The 22439-nt window shown below is 38.3% G+C and overlaps 1 protein-coding gene and 1 pseudogene across 7 annotated transcripts in view; one reads left to right on the top strand and one right to left on the bottom strand.

The window, feature by feature from the left end:
• LIN52 (lin-52 DREAM MuvB core complex component) overlaps positions 1-22439 on the bottom strand; it is a 108623-nt gene that overhangs the window by 64739 nt on the left and 21445 nt on the right. The gene's annotated exons all lie outside the window — the stretch shown is intronic.
• Positions 4831-5394, top strand: LOC122443851 (annotated as a pseudogene).

Raw genomic sequence — 22439 nt, 5'->3', positions numbered from 1 at the left:
TCTCTCACAGCAAATGGTCACAGGCATACCACTTCAAGCCATCAAGAAGGAACCATCAACAGTTGAGTATTAAGACATGGCAGATGAGGTCATCATCCAGACTCTGGCTAGTCCCACTCTTGAAGACAAATGAATGCTCTAAGAGAGAAATCCCATGTTTTAACTCAAAGAAAAGGAAAATGGAAAGATGAAAAGACACAAGTTTAATTATCAGTAGTGATAGAAAAGGAAAAGCACATTAAATGCATTGTGTAAAGTGAAGTTAGAAAGGATTTTTCATACCATACCCAAAAATAAATGCACTTGCACTTAGGAAACAAACATTGTCCATGTTCTACTTTCAACACACAGTTATCCAACACAAAGTCATTTCACCTTAAACAAACACAGAAACATACAAACAAACAAGAGAGGCCAAGATCCGGTATCAATTCCTACCCCACCATTCCTACCTAATCTCGCAGCAAGTTAATGCAAATCAAAGCAAGCACTTCACTGCTGCTGGTAGTGAAGCCGGTTCCTTTCCCAAGAGAGGCCTGTAAAACAGGACAGTCACTGACAGCAGTACAATTACTGACACAGATACAGACTTTATGGACATGTTTATCTCCGCTGTAAATCCACACTCTCTCTCCACTCCGATTCACGAGTCATAAAGAAATTGCAGATAATGAAAAAGTTGGGGAAATTTACAGCATGTCGGAAACCTCAGACAGCCAGAAGAAATTAAAGAGCTGACTAGGGATAAATCACACAGGTACAATTAAAACTTCCCACATACCTCCTTCATTTCCAAACTGAGGCACAATCCAATGGAGCTGATGAAAAGTTGAGGTCATGACTCCTCAGGCTGTAATCATTTCTTAACTAACTGCATGTTAAAAATTAGCCAATTCACGGGACGTGTGTAAATGCTGATTTCTTGCTGCTTGCTACCTTGATTCCCTTCACTCTTCACTGGAAGCACCCACACAGCAATTCTGTCTGTAAACAGGCCAAACTGCAACAAGCAATAAACGGAAAGGTGATGTCCCCTCTCCCACTGCCATCTCTGCAGGTGCAGAACATCTTTTACCATCGCCACTGTGGACTGAGCATTAAAATGAGAATGTGGAGCTACAATGGGTGAATGAAATTGGAGGTTTCTTCTTACCCTATAAATAATCATTCTGAAGGTTTCATTTGATCTCTTTTCAACATTCCAAAAGAGATTTTAAAGGACTATTATGTTTGATACTAGAATAAGAATTACTTCTCGTGATACTTGCTTGTCAAGAGACTGAACCAATGCTCTATACTCTTTATGTAACCACCTCTGCATAAGCTTCAAAGTGGTCTAGTTTTAGCTCTCTCACTCCCTCAACTACCCAGCTCTTTGTTTTTTATATCTAATAAAGGTTACAAGAGGAGAGGGAAAACCAAAACAAAAAGATGAAACAAAACCAAACCTCCAAACTTTACCAGAATCTAGAAGTCTTAATTAATGTTTAACTCTTACTCCAATAAAGTAAATCAGAAAAATACCAAAGACAAGAAATAATATCTGTTTCTTAAATAATAAGCTTAACAGATCCCTAGTACTAGAATACTCTGAGTTAAATGTTGGCCTCTCTATTCCATAAGCCTATAAAATTCTCTGTGAAGGAAAAAATGATTTTATCACTTGCTATACTCTTCTACTTTCCCCAAATTACTTACATGAAACTAGCAGGTTTAAAAAACACCAACCCAAACACAAGATCTGTCTGGAAAGCAGAAGCGAAGAACACATATTTTACCAGCTAACTTCCACATAATTGAATGAACCAAGAGTGTCAACAAAGTTATACACAAGCCAATGCTCATATCTGTGCATCTCTATGGGATGAAGCCCTACCAAATTAGCTCTAATATGATTTTGAAATTCTGAGACCTGTCAAGAAATGAAGGTTAACAGGTCTTTTTAGAGATATGGAGGATGCAATTGACAAGGTTTCGATCTTGTTCCTGTTTGACCCCTTGATGATTTGAGATCCATTTTACACTTCAGAGAACCCAAATGTCATTTTCAGTTTATATATTAAGATTTTATTCTCTATGGAATAAAAATAATTCTAAGATAATACTAAGACTTTCAACCCAGACATCACCACCATACAAAACTGAGGTCATATCTAGCTCAGAGATCTCAATTCTAGCCAGTCAGTAAGCATTAGACATGGTTTCTGATTAGCTTTTGCTTACCATGATCAGTTCCTTTACTTCGTTGTCAGACTCATGTCCAGTACCAATTAAGAATTACTAAATACAGGCCAAATTTTATTTAAAAGCTCCTAAGAGGCAAATAATATTTTATCAAATGAGTATTTGAATGAAACCAAGAAACATATCTATTGTTACTACTCTATGAGGCAACAGTACCCCTGGATTAAAAATCAGAAGACCTGGATTCTAGGTCCAGTTTGGCAAATAACTAAGTATGTGACTGAGCAAATCATTGAAGTTCTTTGAACCTCAGTTACCTTATTTATTAAATGGGAATAACAGCAGAATAGTAGGAAGAATTAAATAAGAAAGTACACCTAAGAAACACTGCAGGCTAGGGACTTCTCTGGTGGTCCAGTGGTTAAAAATCTGTCTTCCAGTGCAAGGGATGCGGGTTTGATTCCTGGTTGGGGAACTAAGATCCCACATGCATGGGTCAACTAAGCCCTTATGCCACAACCACAGGGCCTGCAAGCCACAACTAAGACCCAATGCAGCCATACAAATTTTTAAAAAAAGAAATAGCAGGCTCAAAAATTTTACTTGCCTTTCCCTCTTCATGAGACATGATTCAGATTTCTGGTTCTGTCACCAATGAGTTGTGTGGTTTTCCTTAGGCAAGTCACCTAATATCTTTAGGCCTCTGTTTTTGCATCTGCAACATTAGAGGGTTGAGACGCAATAATCTCTAAGATTCCCTTTCAGCTCTAACAAGCTATGATTACAAATCCTGTCTCTAAATTCCTGGATGACCAAGGTCTAAGTCACTTCATTTCTTCTGACCTCAGTTTCCTCACCTTTAAATGGGAAATTTGTAAGAGAAGGAAAAACAAGCTGCCAGTAAACATAACTTTACTTATCAGCAATCAAAGAAATACATACAAAAAACAATGAAACAAAAATTTTCACCTATAAAATGGGCAAGTACTAAAAAGTTTCATGATATCTAGTCGGCTCTTTGTGCGTGTGTGTGTTAGTCACTCACCCATGTCCGACTCGTTGCGACCCCATGGACTGCCTGTCAGGCTCCTCTGTCCATGGAATTCTCTGAGCAAGAATACTGGAGTGGGGTAGCCAATCCCTTCTCCAGGGGATCTTCCCAACCTAGGGATCAAACCTGGATCTCCCTCATTGCAGGTGGATTCTTTACCATCTGAGCCACCAGGGAAGACCAGAGTTGGCTATGAGATATAGGAATACAAGTACTTTCATTTACTGTTCTTAGAAATATGATTTGGGCAAGTCTTTCCAGAGGTCACTTTGGCAAAATGTAAAAGTTTTTAATGTGCCATTCACTTGATTTAGAGTAAAGGATGCTTATCACAGCATGATTTACTTTCAGTAAAGCACTGGAAACAGCCTAAATGTCCATTAAGAAAGAATTAATGAAAAAAAAAGAAAGAATTAATGAAATACATTATGTGAAGTCAAAGTCGCTCAGTAGTGTCCAACTCTTTGCAACCCCATGGACTATAGAGTCCATGGAATTCTCTAGGCCAGAATACTAGAATGGGTAGCCTTTCCCTTCTCCAGGGGATCTTCCCAACCCAGGGATTGAACCCAGGTCTCCCACAATGCAGGCAGATTCTTTACCAGTTGAGCCATATTGTATTCTGCACAGTTACAAAACTGATGATTTTGCTATGTTTTCATGGGTACTAAAAGAAGTTCACAATACTAAGTCAAAAATGCAGGTTGTAGAACAGGAATAGCATGACACCATGTATATTTAAATATATATATATGTATATGCGCGTGTGTGTGTGTGTGTGTGTGTGTGTGTGTGTGTGTGTAATACCTCTTAGCAAGAAATGTTTGCAGGACTTGGAGGAGTGTTCACCAAAAAGTTAAAAGCGATTACTATTTTAGGATGCTGTGATTTGGGGTGATTTTTGCTTTCCTTATATTTTCTACAATGAGTATGTACCGTTTTATAATGGCAAAAAAAAATAAAGTTCATATTTAACTTTTAAAATGAATATTACAAAAAAGAGTCTATGACTCTTTAACAATTCTTGCAGTATCCCTTGTTCTCATAGTCCTTGACATAAACCATGTACACAGTTGCATCTTTACACCACAATCTAGCTGCTTACTTAGACATACTGAGCACTTCTCACACAGCATTTCTAATCTTCTCTACATGCTGTAAGACCAATTTTACTCTAAAGAAAACCTAGCAGAGCTTTTACATTTTAGAAGCTGTTTTCTCCCACATTAGATGTTATTTTGAAAAGAATAAGATATTCCAAACTGAGATCTTTAAGGTCAGAAAATTCTCTTTACTTTAAAAAAAAGTGTAAATACAAACAGATTTTATTCTTGGTTACCCTTTAAATCTCAGTTAGAGGCACTCCTGCATATAGGAATTCTATGCTGACATTAGGAATATTCTCAAGATTGCTGAAACCAGGGGAGGCACCACTGTTTGTAACCAGGTACACTGGACAGTGAGGGGTGAGATTTGGACAGGTTATTTGTTGCAGGATGACCTGCATAGGCAAACAAGAAACCAGAGTACTTAAAAATAAAAGATGTCTAAATCATGTTAAAATTTTTGGCTTTTCCGGTAAGCAGCCTGAGCTGACCCTTAAAGATGGTGCGCTATTCACTCGACCCAGAAAACCCCACAAAATCATGCAAATCAAGAGGTTCAAATCTTCCTGTTCACTTTAAGAACACTCGTGAGACTGCCCAGGCCATAAAGGGTATGCACATCGGAAAGCCACCAAGTATCTGAAGGATGTCACTTTAAAGAAGCAATGTGTGCCATTCCGTCGTTACAATGGTGGAGTTGGTAGGTGTGCACAGGCCAAACAGTGGGGCTGGACACAGGGTCGGTGGCCCAAAAAGAGTGCTGAATTTTTACTACACATGCTCAAAAATGCAGAGAGTAATGCTGAACTTAAGGGCTTAGATGTAGATTCTCTGGTCACTGAGCACATCCAAGTGAACAAAGCCCCCAAGATGAGGCGCAGGACTTACAGAGCTCACGGTCAGATCAACCCCTACATGAGCTCTCCCTGCCACATTGAGATGATCCTTACCGAAAAAGAACAGATTGTTCCTAAACCAGAAGAGGAGGTTGCACAGAAGAAAAAGATATCCCAGAGGAAACTGAAGAAACAAAAACTTATGGCCCGGGAATAAATGCCGCAGAAAATAAATGCAAATAAAAGTAAAAAAAATAAAAAATAAAAGATGTCTAAATCATGTTAAAATTTTTGGATGCCATCCAGCATTAATTAAAAGCATATTAAAGGACTTACCTGGTGGCAAAGTGGCTAAGAATCTACCTGCCAATGCAGGGGCCAAGGATTCGATCCCTGGTTTGGGAAGATTCCACATGCTGCGAAGCAACTAAAAGCCGGAGCAGCACAACTACTGAGCCCACGTGCTGCACCTGAGGAACCTGCGTGCCGAGAGCCTGTGCTCTGCAACAACAGAAGTCACGGCAAGGTGAAGACCGTGCGCCGAAAAGAAGAGTAGCCCCCGCTCACTGCAACTAGAGAAAGCCTGAGCACAGCAATGAACACTCAGCGCAACCAAAAATAAACGAGCAATTTTTTAAAAACCTAATTAATCACTCTTCATTTCTTGACATATAACTTAAAGCGGAGAGAGAAAGAAAAGGAATGTCTGTGATCTAAACATAAGAGGCACTCTCTCACCTTCCCATCAGCATAGAAATCTGCATCTCTTTCCTCGTGTTACGATCCAGTCATATGATCAATCTAAGGCCAGTGCACCTGCGCTCTAAACCCTAACACGTCAAGCCCTCTCAGGGACCTTGCTGACACTTTATCCCTTTCACCTCTCTGCCATCTTTTCATCTTTGCCACTAGAATTTAAACATATCTAAGTCCACTGTCCTAAAGTAAACAAGAAACTTTGACCACTTCTTCCTCTTGCGAATACCCTTTCTCCCTCTTAATAGCCAAACTCCTATTTCCATCTCCTATTTCACTGGTTCCTCACTCACCCATGCATTCAACAGCCTACACATTGGAGAATGCATGCCCAAAACCAAACCCCATGTCAAAAATCCAACTCAATAAAGATCTAAATGTAAGACATGACACCATAAAACTCTTAGAAAAGAACATAGGTGAAACATTCTTTGACATAAATCGTAGCAATATTTTCTGAGATTACTCTCCCAGGGCAAAAGAAATAAAAGCAAAAATAAATAAATGGGACCTAATAAAACTTAAAAACTTTTGCACAGTAAACTATCAACAAAATAAATAGACAACCTATGAAATGGGAGAAAATATTGCAAAAGATGCAACTGATAAGGGCTTAATTTCCAAAACATGCAGACAGCTCATACAACTCAACAGCAGAGAAACAAACAACCCAATCAAAAGTGGACTGTTGTTGTTTAGTTGGTAAGTCGTGTCTGACTCTTATGCAACCCCATGGACTGTAGCCCGCCAGGCTCCCTTGTCCACAGGATTTCCTAGGCAAGAATACTGGAGTGGGCTGCCATTTCCTTCTCCAGGGGATCTTTCTGACCCAGGCATGGAATCTGTGTCTCCTGCATTGCAGGTGGATTCTTTACCACTGAGCCACCAGGGAAGCCCCAAAAATGGGCAGAAGACCTGATAAACATTTTTCCAAAGGAGACAAAGAGACAGACAACAGGCACATGAAGGACACTTAACATTGCTAATTATTAGAGAAATGCAAATCAAAACTACAATGAGGTATCACCTCACACAAGATGGAATGGCTATCATCAAAAAGTCTACAAACAATAAATGCTGGAGAGGATGTATAGAAAAGGGAACCCTTATACACTGCAGGTGGGAATGTAAATTGGTTCAGCCACTATGGAAAACAGTATGTGCTGTGCTTAGCTGCTCAGTCATGTCTGATTCTTTGTGACCACATGGACTGCAGCCCACCAGTATCCTTTGTCCATGGGGATTCTCCAGGCAAGAATACTGGAATGGGTTGCCATGCCCTCCTCCAGGGGATCTTCCCAACCCAGAGGCCAAACTCAGGTCTCCCGCACTGCAGGCAGATTATTTACTGACTGAGCTAGCAGGGAAGCCCCAAAATACTAGAGTGGGTAGTCTATCCCTTCTCCAGTGATTCTTCCTGACGCAAGAATCAAACTATGGTCTCCTGCACTGCAGGCGGATTCTTTACCAGATGAGCTACCAGGGAAGTCCATGGAAAACAGTATGGAGGTTCCTTAAAACACTAAAAATAGAGCTACCATATATCAGAAATCCCATTCCTCAGAATATATCCAGAAAGAAAACAAAAACTCTCATTCAAAAAGATACACGCACCTTAATGTTTACAGCAGCACTATTTATAATAGTCAAGACATGGAAGTAACTCCAGTGCCCATAATATATATGTGTGTGATGCAAGATTAATCAGTCATAAAAAATAAGAAATACTGTCATTTGCAGCAACATGGATGGACCTAGAGAATGTTATGCCAAGTGAAGTCAGAGAAAGACAAAAACTGTACGATAGCACTCATTTGTGTAATCTAAAAAATAATGCAAATGAATCTATATACAAAACAGAAACAGACTCACAGACATAGAAGACAAACCTGTGGCTACCACCAAAGGGGAGGGAGGGGGGGAAACTAGGAGTCTGTGATTAACAGATACAAACTACTACATAAAAGAGATAAGAAACAAGGACTTACAGTATGGCACATGAAACTAAACAGTATAATAACCTATAATGAAATATACTCTGAAAAAAAAACCAAAACCTGGAATCACTATTAGTTTTGGTACACCCAAAACTAATACAAATTGTATCAATTATACTTCAAATAAAAAAAATAACAAACTCCTTGTCTTCCCTTACAAACTTGTTCCTCCACTGCTGTTCTTTCTAAAAAAGCTTTAGTGACGGATTGTAGAATCCTTTTGTCTCATTCTCAGAAAAGACTTCCTTCTCTGATCACCCCTTACAGATCAGAAGAGGTCTCACAGAGATTTGTTGTTATGGAAACTTATACTTCACAACACTCATCACAACCCTCTCACTACAGATTATTTCTGTAACTGTCTGATGTGTGTCTTCCTCATGACTGTTTTGCTTACTGATGCAGCCTCAATTTTTATCACAGTGATTGGCTCATTTTAGTTATTTTAAATTACTTTTGTTGAAGAGACCCTTAAGAGAAGAGGGGAAAAAATTCAGATTGACAGATCAGTCCTTAGTGAGGTGTAATTCATACAGGATGAACTGCACATACTTGAAGTGTCCAGTCTGGTAAGATTTTCTTTTTAATATATTCGGCTGCGTCGGGTCTTAGCTGCAGCGCACGGACGCTGGCTCTAGGGCTCAGTGGTTGCAGCATGCAGGCTCTCTAGTTGTGACAGGCGTCAAGTTTGGAAGGGAAGACAAATGTTTTCACCACTACCGAGGCAAACCCTTCTGAGTCCTATGACTAATGAGAATTTTGCAGTTTGGTTGGCGGGAGCAGGCACTATTACTGGCCCTGTGGTGCCAGCCAGTGTTCCTTCCTGTAATCCTTTCGAGGGGCTCTCTCCTCAGCCTCAAGAATAACAGCTTCCTCGCTAGACTGCACTGGCGAGTACTCAGCTGATGACTGGAGCAGAACCCTCTGCGGGTCTCCAGGGTTCTCTCCAAGCTGCCCTCTCCCCTCTGGTACTCTGTCCTCTGACCTCTAGCTACCTTGGTCTCTCCACACTCCTAGCTGTTTCTTCAACTCAGGGAGTCTGCTGCTCTCTGCCTGAGTTCCCCCTCCCAGCGCTGCAGCCTGGAAACTCTCTCAAAACGGTAAACTGAGACAATCACAGCGCAGACCTCCTTTACTTCCGAACTCTCAGGGATCTTTTATTGCCTGACTAACAGTGTGCTAAAAACCACTGGTCATATCTTTTGTAGTTTTTTAAAAAACTGTCTCAGGTGAGAAGGTGAATCTAGTCCCTGATACTCCATCTCAGCCAAAAGCAAAAATCCTTCCATTGTTGTCTTCGTGCCACTGACTTACACGCCCAGAGGAGAAATCTAGAAGTCATCCTTGACACCCTCTCCCTCCCCACCTCTGCTGATCTTCTATACCCAATCAATCAAGACTTACTCTTTGTCCTAAATGGCTCTCAAATTCAAGGACATCGCTCCCTGTACACTATCAGCATCCTAGTTCGAGGCACCATGGTCTTTTTTCCCAATTTATTTGGCTATGTGGCATGTGGAATATTCATTGTATCAAGCAGGATCTTTCATTGAGGTACATGGACTCCACCCACCGCGTGTGTCTCACGGGTTCCAGAGTGCACAGGTCAGTAGTTTGAGCACGCGTGCTTGGTTGCCCTGAGGCATGCAGGATCTTTGACCCACGGTCAAACCTGCATCCCTTCCATTGCAAGGCAGTCCAGCCACTGGACCATGCCAGAAGTTCCAGCACCACAGTCTATAGACTGCTGCAATGATCTCCCTAGTTCTTCTCCCATCCCCCTTCAGACCAGTCTCTACACAGCCAAATCCTGAATATTCCTTGCCTATGCCCTCCATTGACTTGTCAGAGATCTTAGAATATCGTCCAATATCCTTAATATAACCAAGAAGTCTTACATGACTCAGTCTTTTTTTTTTTTTAATATTTATTTATATATTTGGCTGCTCTGGGTCTTAGCTGTGGCATGTGGGATCCAGTTCCCTGATCAGGGATCAAACCTGGGCCCCCTGCATTGGGAGCTCAAAGTCTTAGCCACTGGACCACCAGGGAAGTCCCCATGATTCAGCCTTTGTCAAGAATTAAATACTATGCCTTAAAATACTGAATTTTAATGCTACAAGGTTCTGAGAGGTCTTTTAGTCCAACAACTTCATTTTTCAACTGAAGAAACTGATGATCAATGTCACAGAGCTAAATTCCTGATAAAGGTGCACTAGGCAATAATAAAATTTAAGATTTAGTGACAGCTTTTTAGGTGTCAAATATCATACTATGCATTTTTAAAAACTGAATCGAATCTGCATTTTTTAAAGTGAGTTTTCAAAGTGTACAATTCAATGGCATTTAGTATATTCACAGTATTTTTTCAACTACCACCTATATAAGTTACAAAACATTTTCATCACCCACCAAAAAATCCTTTACCCATTACTCAGATAGCCCCCATTTCCCTCTTTCTCTTGCCCCTGGCAATCACCAATCTCCCTTCTGTCTCTATGAATTTACATACCTAGGATGGTTCATATAAATGGAATAATATAATATGTGATCTTTTGTGTCTGGCTTCCTTTATTTAGTATAATGTTTTTGAGATTCACCCATGTTGTGAGAGTTGGACCATAAAGAAGGCTGAGCACCAAAGAACTGATGCTTTTGAACTGTGGTGCTGGAGAAGACTCTTGAGAGTCCCCTGGACTGCAAGGAGATCAAACTAGTCAATCCCAAAGGAAATCAACCCTGAATATTCACTGGAAGGACTGATGCTGAAGCTCTAACACTTTGGCCACCTGATACAAAGAGCTGACTCGCTGGAAAAGGGGACAAGAAGGAGGGGACTTAGGTATACCTATGGCTGATTCATATTGATGTTTGGCAGAAACCAACACAATACTGTGAAGCAATTATCCTTCAGTTAAAAATTTAAAAATTTAATTTAAAAAAGAGAAATCTAACTTGCCTCCCATGTTACCACTTTTCTTTATTACCACCCCATTGTCTACCATGTTGGCAAAGTAAGTCTTTTAAGAAAATACATATGATTTATACACTACTTACTATGCTTAAAATTCCTCATATGCTGCCCATGATGGTAATAACAGCTTTTAAGCACTTACTAAGTACTAATATACTATGCTAAGATTTTATAAATAATATTGTATTAAATCATCAAAACAATATTCTAAGGTAACATCTCAAAGTGAATGGTCAGGAAAACCCTGAGGATCCTGGGGATCACTAAGCCCCTTTCAGAGGGTCCATGAGTTCAAAACTACATGTATGATACTAAGATGGCTTTTTCACTTATTCTCTCAGAAGTGAACACTGAAGTTATCTAGAGCCTACCTAACAAAAGGTATCATAACATAGTGAAAGAAGCAGCAGATATGAAAACTTAGCTCTTTATCAATCCAAACATTAAGGGTATTTGAAAAATGTAAAAACTGCCACTCTTATCAATATTTTTTGTTTGGCAAATAGTTACCCTTCATAAAATTATTTATATTAACATGTAATGGGTTTATTCCTATTTTTAAACTATTAAGTATTTTTAAATTTGTTTTAAATTCTGAATTAAATTCAGAAATTAAATATACATAAAATACACATATAATCCACATAAACAAGAGCTTTCGGGGATCAACATTAACTTCTAAGAGTGCAAAGGAGTCCTGACACCAAAAAGTTTGAGAACCACTATTCTAAGATTTTCATCTCCATTTCACAAATGAAGAAATTAGGGCTAAGAAAGTCAAGTTACTTGCCTAAGTGATAGATCGAGATTCATAATAAGGCTGTAATAAAGCTTCCAGAACCCAAGCTCTTAATTACTATTTTCTCCTTTCCTATTAATATTAGCTATTTATCACCTGGCTCCTATCCACTTATCTTCAGGTAATTATTCTTTCCCTTATGTTATCTTCAGGTCATCAATCTCCCCACTAGCCTGAGTTTCAACAGACAGAGGTATTTCTTAAGCTATACTGCAATTCCTGTAAGCTAATATACTACAAGATTCAAAAATTGGAATCAAGATTGCTGGGAGAAATATCAATAACCTCAGATACACAGATGACACCACACTTATGGCAGAAAGCAAAGAATAACTAAAGAGCCTCTTGATGAAAGTAAAACAGGAGGGTGAAAAAGCTGGCTTAAAGCTCAACATTCAAAAAACTAAGATCATGGCATCCAGTCCCATCACTTCATGGCAAATAGATGGGGAAACAATGGAAACAGTGACAGACTTTATTTTTTGGGACTCCAAAAATCACTGCAGATGGTGACTGCAGCCATGAAATTAAAAGACACCTGCTCCTTGGAAGGAAAGCTATAACCAACCTAGACAGCATATTAAAAAGCAGAGACATTACTTCACCAACAAAGGTCCATCTAGTCAAAGCTATGGTTATTCCAGTAGTCATGTATGGATGTGAGAGCTGGACTATAAAGAAAGCTGAGTGCCAAAGAATTGATACTTTTGAACTGTGGTGTTGGAGAAGACTCTTGAGAGTCCCTTAAACTGCAAGGAGATCAAACCAGTCCATCCTAAAGGAAATCAGTCCTGAATATTCACTGGAAGGACTGATGCTGAAGCTGAAACTCCAACAATACTCTGGCCACCTGATGAGAAGAAGTGACTCAGTGGAAAAGAGCCCAATGCTGGGAAAGATCGAAGGTGGGAGAAGGGGACGACAGAGGATGAGATGGTTGGATGGCATCACCAACTTGATGGAGTTTGAGCAAGCTCTGGGAGTTGGTGATGGACAGGGAAGCCTGGTGTGCTGCAGTCTACGGGGTCGCAAAGAGTCGGACACAAGTCAGCAACTGAACTGAACTGAATATACTATAACAAGGTAGTATACTCTTCCAAAGCTTTCTTTAAACCAGACAAACAAGTTTTGCATCCTACCAATTTATAGATAAGATATAATTCCTTGGTTCTGGCACCTTAAGAGTCTTGTCTTAAAAACAAGTCTCCCAAAATGTCCACTGATACCAACAATTAACTAGTCTTCCAGTGGACATGTTTTGAATCATGAAATCCATCCATAAAGTCACTGCTCACATGTACATTAGGTACAATGTACTCATTTCTACAAAGCATCTATGAACCGAAAAAGAAAAACCATGCTAAACAGTAAGCCACTAAAGATCATGTACAGTGCTAAAGCTGATTTCCTAAACCATCACAGCAAAGATGCCCAGACAAGCTCTTTTTCCTCAGGTATTTTCTTCTTCATGCTGCCTTTCCTTCCTAGTTGACTGGGGAAGTGAACACATTGATTTTCACAAGATGTAGCTCCAGTCCCCACGAAGTTGCCTCTTTTTTTTTTTAATGCCTAAAACTATTCCTCAAAAGAAGCCTATCTAGCAGGCTCAACTGTTTCTAAACATAATCCACTGCACAAGGTGGATTTCTCACTGCAGGGCAAATTGTTAGGTCTATAAGCACAGCACTTAACTAAGTCATTAATAATCCATCTGAAATCAATGGCTCCAGGGTAATTCCCTGCGGTTTTCCAATCCCATCCAAACAACTTTTCTCTGTTCTAACAATTCTCTATTGCTTAGATCTTCTGTTTCCATTTTATATTACTCTGTATTTCTTAGACCACTAGCCATATTGGTGTCCAAACACACACAAAAAGATCTGTCCTATATTGTTATAATTAAGGGATGGAAATTTTAATAACTAATACGAAACTAGGAAAGTTATGACCTACCAAGACCAACCTAGACAACATATTAAAAAGCAGAGACATTACTTTGCCAACAAAGGTCCATCTAGTCAAGACTATGGTTTTTCCAGTAGTCATGTATGTGAGAGTTGGACTATAAAGAAAGCTGAGTGCCGAAGAACTGATGTTTTTGAACTGTGGTGCTGGAGAAGACTCTAGAGAGTCCCTTGGACTGCCAGGCAATCCAACCAGTCCACCCTAAAGGAAATCAGTCCTGAATACTCATTGGAAGGACTGATGTTGAAGCTGAAACTCCAATACTTTGGCCACCTGATGCAAAGAGCTGACTCACTTGAAAAGATCCTGATGCTGGGAAAGATCGAAGGCGGGAGAAGGGGATGACAGAGGATGAGATGGTTGGATGGCATCACCGACACAATGGACGTGAGTTTGAGTAAATTCCAGGAGCTAGTGATGAACAGGGAGGCCTGGCATGCTGCAGTCCATGGGGCTGCAAAGAGTCAGACACAACTGAGCAACTGAACTGAACACGAAACTAAAATCTTCCTTATTCTTTCTATTCCTATTCTAAAATAATTATATGTATCAACTGTGTTATTAGCTCATTATGCAACTTCTTTCTGCATGTAATGCCCAAGTTAGTCAACAAAGAAAATAGTTAAAGATGCTTTGACAGGCCTTAGTGGTCTAGTAGTTAAGACTTCATGCTCCCAAGGCAGGGGGCACAGGTTCATTCCCTGGTAGGGGAACCAAGAGCCCAGATGCCACACAGTGGGGAGGAGGGGAAAGTGCTTTGGCTTTTCTAGGAAAGTAGTTTCCAAGGATTTGCAAATGACAAATGGTAATATACACAAAAATGCATCACTCAACAAGGGTGTCAGAAAAGTTACACATCAAATCAGGAAATCAGTGAGTTGAGGAAAAATACCTTCTTTGTCTCAATTTGAATTTTTTCATTCAATACCAATAATGATATTCTGATACTCCCATGGAGGAGAAGTGGGAGAAGAAATCAATCACCCCAAGTTACGGAAGTAATTTACTATTTATTTCGAAAATACTACAGCTGTGACATTATCACAACCTAAATTAAAATGACAGGGGCAGCATTAACACAAAAGGAAAATATCGCCAAACTAAAATTCAAAAACAGCAAATGACTGCTAAAGACAATGACATGCATGCATGTCATAATCAAAATGGTGAGCAAAAGCTAACCAAAAAAGAGTATATAGTTGGTGATTCCACTTAAAGTTCAAAAACAAGCAAAACTCTTTTATATTGTAAGTCATAACAGTGCTTGACTTTGAGTCAAGGGCAGGTAGTGACTGAGAGGGGCATGAGGAGGTATTATATATTGGAAAGGTTCTATTTTTTTATCTGTTCAAGGTCACAGTTATATGGGAGTGTTGTTTTATGAAAATTCATTGAGCTGTACATAATCTGTGTACATTTCTCCATGTATACCTTCCATTTTAAAAAATGTATTCAAGAACAAAAAATGATATAGAACAGTGGAATATTTTTATATCCTGAATCTAAAGTCTCATTTTAGTTCTTTTTGTATTCAATATCCAAAACTTTAACCTGTCAAATTCAACTATTCTCTCAAAGGATTTCTTCACTATTATCCAACCAATTTTAAATGTATTCTCCTATAACAGAGTCAATCAAATATAACAGTTCTTCCTTTAAAAATACCATTCTTTTTTCTATTATATTTCTCAAATCTTTTTCAGTTACACCAAACATTGGTAGCTTTGGCCAAGCTTTTAATTTAGACTTAATGGTTAGAGATTAAGACTTCTAGGTACCACAAAGTTATTATTTTTCTAGACTTCCCACAGCAAAGTACTCTATTATCACCTACAAATTCTCATGTAATATCACCACCCTCCCAGGTCATATTTCCAACACAAAACAGTATTGAGAATTAAGAAAAAAAGAAAAGGAACTGATATTACATTAAAAAAAAAAAAAAAAACACTCTTCATTTTGTTGAAATCTCTAGAGTATCAAAAATGAAACAAATAAGAGAGTCAAACAAAAATATCAGAAAATGTCAGTTTACTTCCCCAGGAGCAGAAACAGTCATTCTTATACCCAAAGCCTGGAAAGAAACTCAACTTGCATGCATACCTAATAACTGCAATTATTCAGTTTTTCTCTCCTCTTTGTCATAACAAAACCATATACAGTATTCCAAGCCAAAGGGGAAAAAAAATTATCAGGCCCATTTACTTCTCAAACAGCTGCACTTCCATTTAGACTAATACACACTCTACATGGGGCTTTGCTCCCATTGAGTAGCTTATGACTTGAGTTTGGTTCTTCAGCTACAAAGAAGAAAGGCTGAAAACATAAAGCTGAACAAAATCTTGGCCAGTGTTTGCTTATGAAAAGATGCCTCTTTCACAAACTGAATCATCTCTTGCCCCTGACTCAAGAGCTTACCACTCCTTTTGCTACCCAACTTCTACTTATGGAAGGCCATGGTTAGGATGGGAAATGAAGTATTAATATCATTAACTTTCACTTTGCTATTCATCACTTGCTTAGAATGATCAATTTTTGTTAATGGATCTAGTCATTTTTATTCAGAAAGCAAAGAACTCTTTTCTTTAAAATTTTAACTGTGCAGGAAATTAAGATCTTTCAAGTAACTATAATTTTGTTTCTAGAATGGCACATAATTTTTCTTTATTTTTCAAGATAGCTTTTCCCCACTCAGAACAGAATGTGGTCACTGTTGATAATTTAGAAAACTTTAAAAAATCACTCAAGATAGCGATTAAAACATACAAGTATTAATTTCTCATTTAAATTTTCTTTAAATTTAAATTTGCTTTCTTCTCTGCAATCACCCTCTGTGGGTTTTTTTTTTCAGTCTAACGTTATTGAGACTTTTGATGGCTAAGTTGAAGACATCTCTCAGTAAATTTCACATTACACTTGAAAATATGTGAGCTATTTTCAAATATCTTTTGATATTGACTTCTAACATAATCCAAGTGATAAGAGAACAGACTCTGTATGGTTTCAATACCTTTAGACTATGAAATTTTTGCACCTTGTTTTAAGTCACTGGATATGTTCCAGTGCCTTTTAGTTTACAGTCTATGGGAACTTGAATACAATTTGTATCCTACTGTTGTGTGAAAATTGTATAAATCTTAATTATGTTGAATTGGTTCACAGTGCTTTTCAGGTATACTATATTCTTCTGCTTCTCTGTATATTCATTCTATTAATTTTGACAGTTTGATATTAAAATTCCAACCAAAAATCTTAATTTATCTACTTAAAAAATAACTGTAATATATAGTGGAACTAACGTAACTTTGTTCTGTATTTTCCAAGTCTCCTGTAAGGTGTTATCATACTTTCATAATTTAAAAGATAAAAATTAAAAAAAATACTAGTATTTTTCCTTCCAGTCATGTCTACACCCATGCTCTTAAAACAAAAGGGAAAAAAGAAGGAAAAAAACTGCTGACTTTGTGTTCTGCAACTTTTCACTTGCATTTTCACTTGCAATTATCTTTACATATCATGAGCATTTTTCTGTCCTTAAATGCTCTTTATGGCTTTAACATGATTTTTACTGGCTACATTGTCATCTACTGTACAAATATGGAATACAGTACCTACTGTACTTGGTTATTCCCTGCTAAACTTTAAATTCTTTGACTATGTACATCCCCTTACCTATCACACATTTTGTAGAACTATGCAGAATACTACTTTGAAACCAACCTCAAAAAAATTAATTTAAGCCCTGCCTGCTTACCTCTATCTTTCCCTTCCCCACCCCAAAGTCAGAAGAGAATAAAACACCACAAGCATTTTATGGTAAAATCCTCTTTGTGTGTAAAACCACTGCAGAGGCAATGTTGGGTTTATGAAATAACTTGACTAATGGATAAAAGATATGAATGTTTATAAGCCTTAAAGGTAATTTGAGGCTTTGTGTATCCTAATTTGTTAACCAAGGGAAAAATGAGAAATAATGGCATGTATTTTTCCCCATTATCATAATACATTTTTAAAAACAAAATACTTAAGGCTAAACTGACAATTTCTAATTATGAGGAATATCTCTGATCCCTTCAAAGTGGGATTTCTGGATTTTATACTGTATTACTACCTAAATAGGATGAAATGCTAATGACTATGGCGAGATGGTATGGTAATGCAGAAAACAAAGACAAGTTTCATTTGGTATTTGAAAAATGCAGATTACAATACTGCCCATAAAGTGCTTTTGAATCAAGTTTGCTAGCTTAATTTTTCACGTTAAAATAATTTAAATTTATATTTTCTTCAATTTCTAGTCCTTGTTAATGGACAGCGTCAAGAAACATGAAAAAGTTCATTATCACAAGTGAAGAAAAATAAACATTAACACAAGGTATTAATATTCTGCCTATAAAGTTGGCAATGATTTTTAAAAAACGTAATATTTGGTGTTAGCAAGGGGGTAGGGGTAGGAAACACTTTTCTGGAAGACAATTTGGCAGTATACTTCCCTCTTAATTAGAGATCCCACAGATCTCCAACTACATGTAAAATGCAATCTTCACTCACAGGAAGACTTAACCCTGATGCAGATACAATCAAAACTTTGCTATTAATTAATAGATGCATCAATTAATTTCCTGGGCTCCAAAATCACTGTGAATAGTGATTGCAGCCATGAAATTAAAAGATGCTTGCTCCTTGGAAGGAAAATTATGACAAACCTAGACAGTGTATTAAAAAACAGAGACATCACTTTGCTGACAAAGGTTCGTAGTCAAAGCTATGGTTTTTCCAGAAGTTATGTACAGATGTGAGAGCTGGACCATAAAGAAGGCTGAGTGCCAAAGAATGAACGCTTTTGAACTGTGGTGCTGGAGAAGACTGTTGAGAGTCCCTTGGACCGCAAGGAGATCAAACCAGTCAATCCTAAAGGAAATCAACCCTGAATATTCATTGGAAGGACTGATGCTGAAGCTGAAGCTCCAATACCTTGGCCACCTGATGCAAAGAGCTGACTCACTGGAAAAGACTCTCACGCGAGGAAAGACTGAAGACAAAAGGAAAGGGGGCAGCAGAGGATGAGATGATTAGATAGCATCATTGATTCAATGGACATGAATCTGAGCAAACTCTGGGAGATAGTGAAGGACAGGGAAGTCTGACATGCTGCAAATCCATGGGTCTGCAAAGAGTCAGACACAACTTAGTGACTGAAAAACAACAACAAAATAGATGCATCAACATCAAATATTTTGGGCCAATTGCCATTATTCAAGTTTAAACTATTTATATTTTTTTCCAGTTAACAAAGATTTGGATGTCTACCATATACAAAGAACACAACAGTTTCCTTCATAGCTCTAGGTAGCTAACTGAATGGAAAAGCATTACTATGCAAGAAAACTATGCAAAAGTAATCTATTCAATTGAGTGGTGCAATGATCTGCCAAAGGGTACAGAGACCCCCAAAGCCCATTTCTGAAATTATGGATATCTTATTTCACACATGCATTTCACTGAAAAAACAAATAACTAAAACGTTACTTATTACCTAAATGATGTGCCTAAACTAGGCAAAAGCATTGTTTTCATCCTATTAATAACACTAACCTATACAAATGGCTTTTACTTATTTCTAAAACAATTAAGATGCCCACCTACTAAGTGAAAGTGAAAGTGAAGTCGCTCAGTCGTGTCCAACTCTTTGCGACCCCATGGACTGTAGCCTACCAGGTTCCTCTGTCCATGGGGTTTTCCAGGCAAGAGTACTGGAGTGGGTTGCCATTTCCTTCTCCAGGGATCTTCCGGACCCAGGGATCAAACTCAGGTCTCCCACATTGCAGGTAGACACTTCACCCTCTGAGCTACCAGGGAAGTCCACCTACCAAGGAATATGTAGTTTAACCAAATCTTTCTTCTCTTTCTGACTTTCCTGTCCTTAAGCAGGTTCAAAACATCATGGTAAACTACAGTTTACTCCCCATCGAGACAGTTTACCCATCTAGTACCGAAAATGATATACCTGAAACATCTATTGTTGGTACGCTTCTTTCCATTAGCACTGCTAATTCATTCATTCATTCAAGCCCTCAATCCTTCTTGCTGGACTCACAGTCCTTCCAGCGTCCAGCCTCCTGTCTCTACCATTACGTTCTATCCTACGCATGATGCCTCTTAAAGGTGCATGACTTCCCTACTCAGAAATCTTCAGTGGTAGAATTTTTAATGACGCAGAAAAATGCTTAAGATACAAAGAATGGGAGGGGGAGCACAGGCAAAAACTACATACTATACATACATTATAGCCTCACTTATGTTAAAAAGCATGCCTGTGTATATATATGGGTCCAAGTAGAAATGTAAACACACATCCCTACACAAATAGAAAAGGGAGGGCCAGGACCAAGAAACACATCAACAGTGGCCATCTCTTACTGGTAAGGCTATGGTTATTCTTACTTTCTTCTTTATCTTTATAGTAAACAAATTTGTGATAAACGATCTTTTAGTAAAAAAAGTATCTCTACAAACCATCTATAACAAAAATTAGTTAACGTAACAGTCATTAAAATACTTTTTAAAGAACATTTCACACACTCCCCATTACCTATATGAGTCTAATTCCTCATCCCTCAGTACAGCTCCTATTTCCCTCCATTTAGTTCTTATGAGCCCTAATATAACCTGGGCTTCTTAAAGACCGCATTAAATCACACACACTGTTCCTTGAGCATAACTGTTCTTTCAAACTCTGCTTGCTCCAGATGTTCATTCCACCTGGAATATGGTCCGTTTCCATTTCCACATCAAAAACCTGTGTTCTTTAAAAAGTTTATCTACAGTGATCCAGAAACAGTAAGTACTACCACACCCCTTTCCCTGGTCCACAGCAGACCACACTAATGGACTTCTCTGAATCAAGACTCCTCAAAATTCTCAGTCCAACAGCCCTAGGAAATCCTCACTAATCAATCTGTGTTGACAAACAATATGAAACTTATCTGCCATTTCTGTAGCAGTCAAATGTAACTGCCACTTCTCCCCCATCCCCAGAGTTCTCAGTACTCTTACAGAGCTTATCTCCTCTACCTTCCATTAAGAATCATTTACTTAACTGTCTTATCTCCATTTTCTAGGTTTTAATCTGCACAAGGGCAGTAATTATGTCTTATTCATCTTCATATCCCCTACAGAGCTTTGTAGGAAGTAGGCACTCAAACAGTTGCTTAATTGAACACTTTCTTCTTTTGCTATTATCTCATCACTCAAAATGGCTAAGCACTTGAAAACTTTATTTTAAAACAAACTCTCCTTGAAAATCTAGGTTTATTTAATCAATTTTAGCTAACATTCCTACTTTAATAAAGCATTGTCTGATACTACTTGATAAGCAGGAGAGTTTAAGGACAGAACAAGACAATCTGAGATGAGAGAGCCGAAGCCATTCTGAGGGTCTTAGACCCAGGTATGGAAGTTACTGAATTAAATCACCTCATTTTTGTTTTTTTCTACCAACCTCCTTAATCATAAGCAAAATGTTATTTCTGACAGCAGGGAAACTGAGCATCAAAACTACACACTGCTTAAGAAAGGAATATTTTTTAAAATATGGAGAGATGAAAAGGAAAAACAAAAAGCTAAAACTCAAGCAAGGCATCAACAAAGTTAGGCAAGTAGTCCAGTAAAGTCATAACCATTTGTATCTCAATCAGAAACCCAGTTCAAGAGATATGGATAGAGAAAAAGCCAGAAGTACAGTAAGACTCATGCTGCCATCTAGAGGTTAAAGGCTGGTGAAAAATCATTTTTCTCCTTAATCAATCAAGTACAATTAATTTAATTTTTAACTATTATAGGTAGAATAATAAAGTACAGGAATTATAAAGTAAGCCTGGTATCAGGCCACAAAGAAGATCATCCAGGGTATAAGAATCTCAGTTATTCTCTCCCTGTTCTTCTTCATGGATTAAAATAAGAAATTAACAAAGGTAACTTCTTTTTCGATGATCCAAAGGATGCTGGCAATTTGGTTTCTGGCTCCTCTGCCTTTTCTAAATCCAGCTTGAACTTCTGGAAGTTCACAGTTCACATATTGTTGAAGCCTGATTTGGAGAATTTTGAGCATTACTTTGCTAACATGTGAGATAAGTGCAATTGTGTGGAAGTTTGAACATTCTTCAAGAGATGGGAATACCAGACCACCTTACTGGCCTTCCGAGAAATCTGTATGCAGGTCAAGAAGCAACAGTTAGAACTGGAGAGGGAACAACAGACTGGTTCCAAATTGGGAAAGGAGCACATCAAGGCTGTATATTGTCACCCTGCTTATTTAACTTACATGCAGAGTACATCATTCGAAATGCCGGGCTGGATGAAGCACAAGCTGGAATCAAGATTGCCAGGAGAAATATCAATAACCTCAGATATGCAGATGACACCACCCTTATGGCAGAAAGTGAAGAAGAACTGAAGAGTCTCTTGATGAAAGTGAAAGAGAGTGAAGAAGCTGGCTTAAAACTCAACATTCAAAAAATGAAGATCATGGCATCCAGTCCTATCACTTTGTGGCAAATAGATGGGGAAAATGTGGAAACTGTCAGATTTCATTTTCTTTGCCTCCAAAATCACTGCAGACGGTGACTGTAGCCGTGAAATTAAAAGACACTTGCTTGTTGGAAGAAAAACTATGACAAACCTAGACAGTGTATTAAAAAGCAGAGACATCATTTTGCCCACAAAGGTCCATATAGTCAAAGCTATGGTTTTTCCAATAGTCATGTATGGAT

This window comes from Cervus canadensis, chromosome 6, assembly GCF_019320065.1.
Source record: "Cervus canadensis isolate Bull #8, Minnesota chromosome 6, ASM1932006v1, whole genome shotgun sequence".
Taxonomy (NCBI): Eukaryota; Metazoa; Chordata; class Mammalia; order Artiodactyla; family Cervidae; genus Cervus; species Cervus canadensis.
This window is presented reverse-complemented; position numbering and strand designations above follow the sequence as displayed.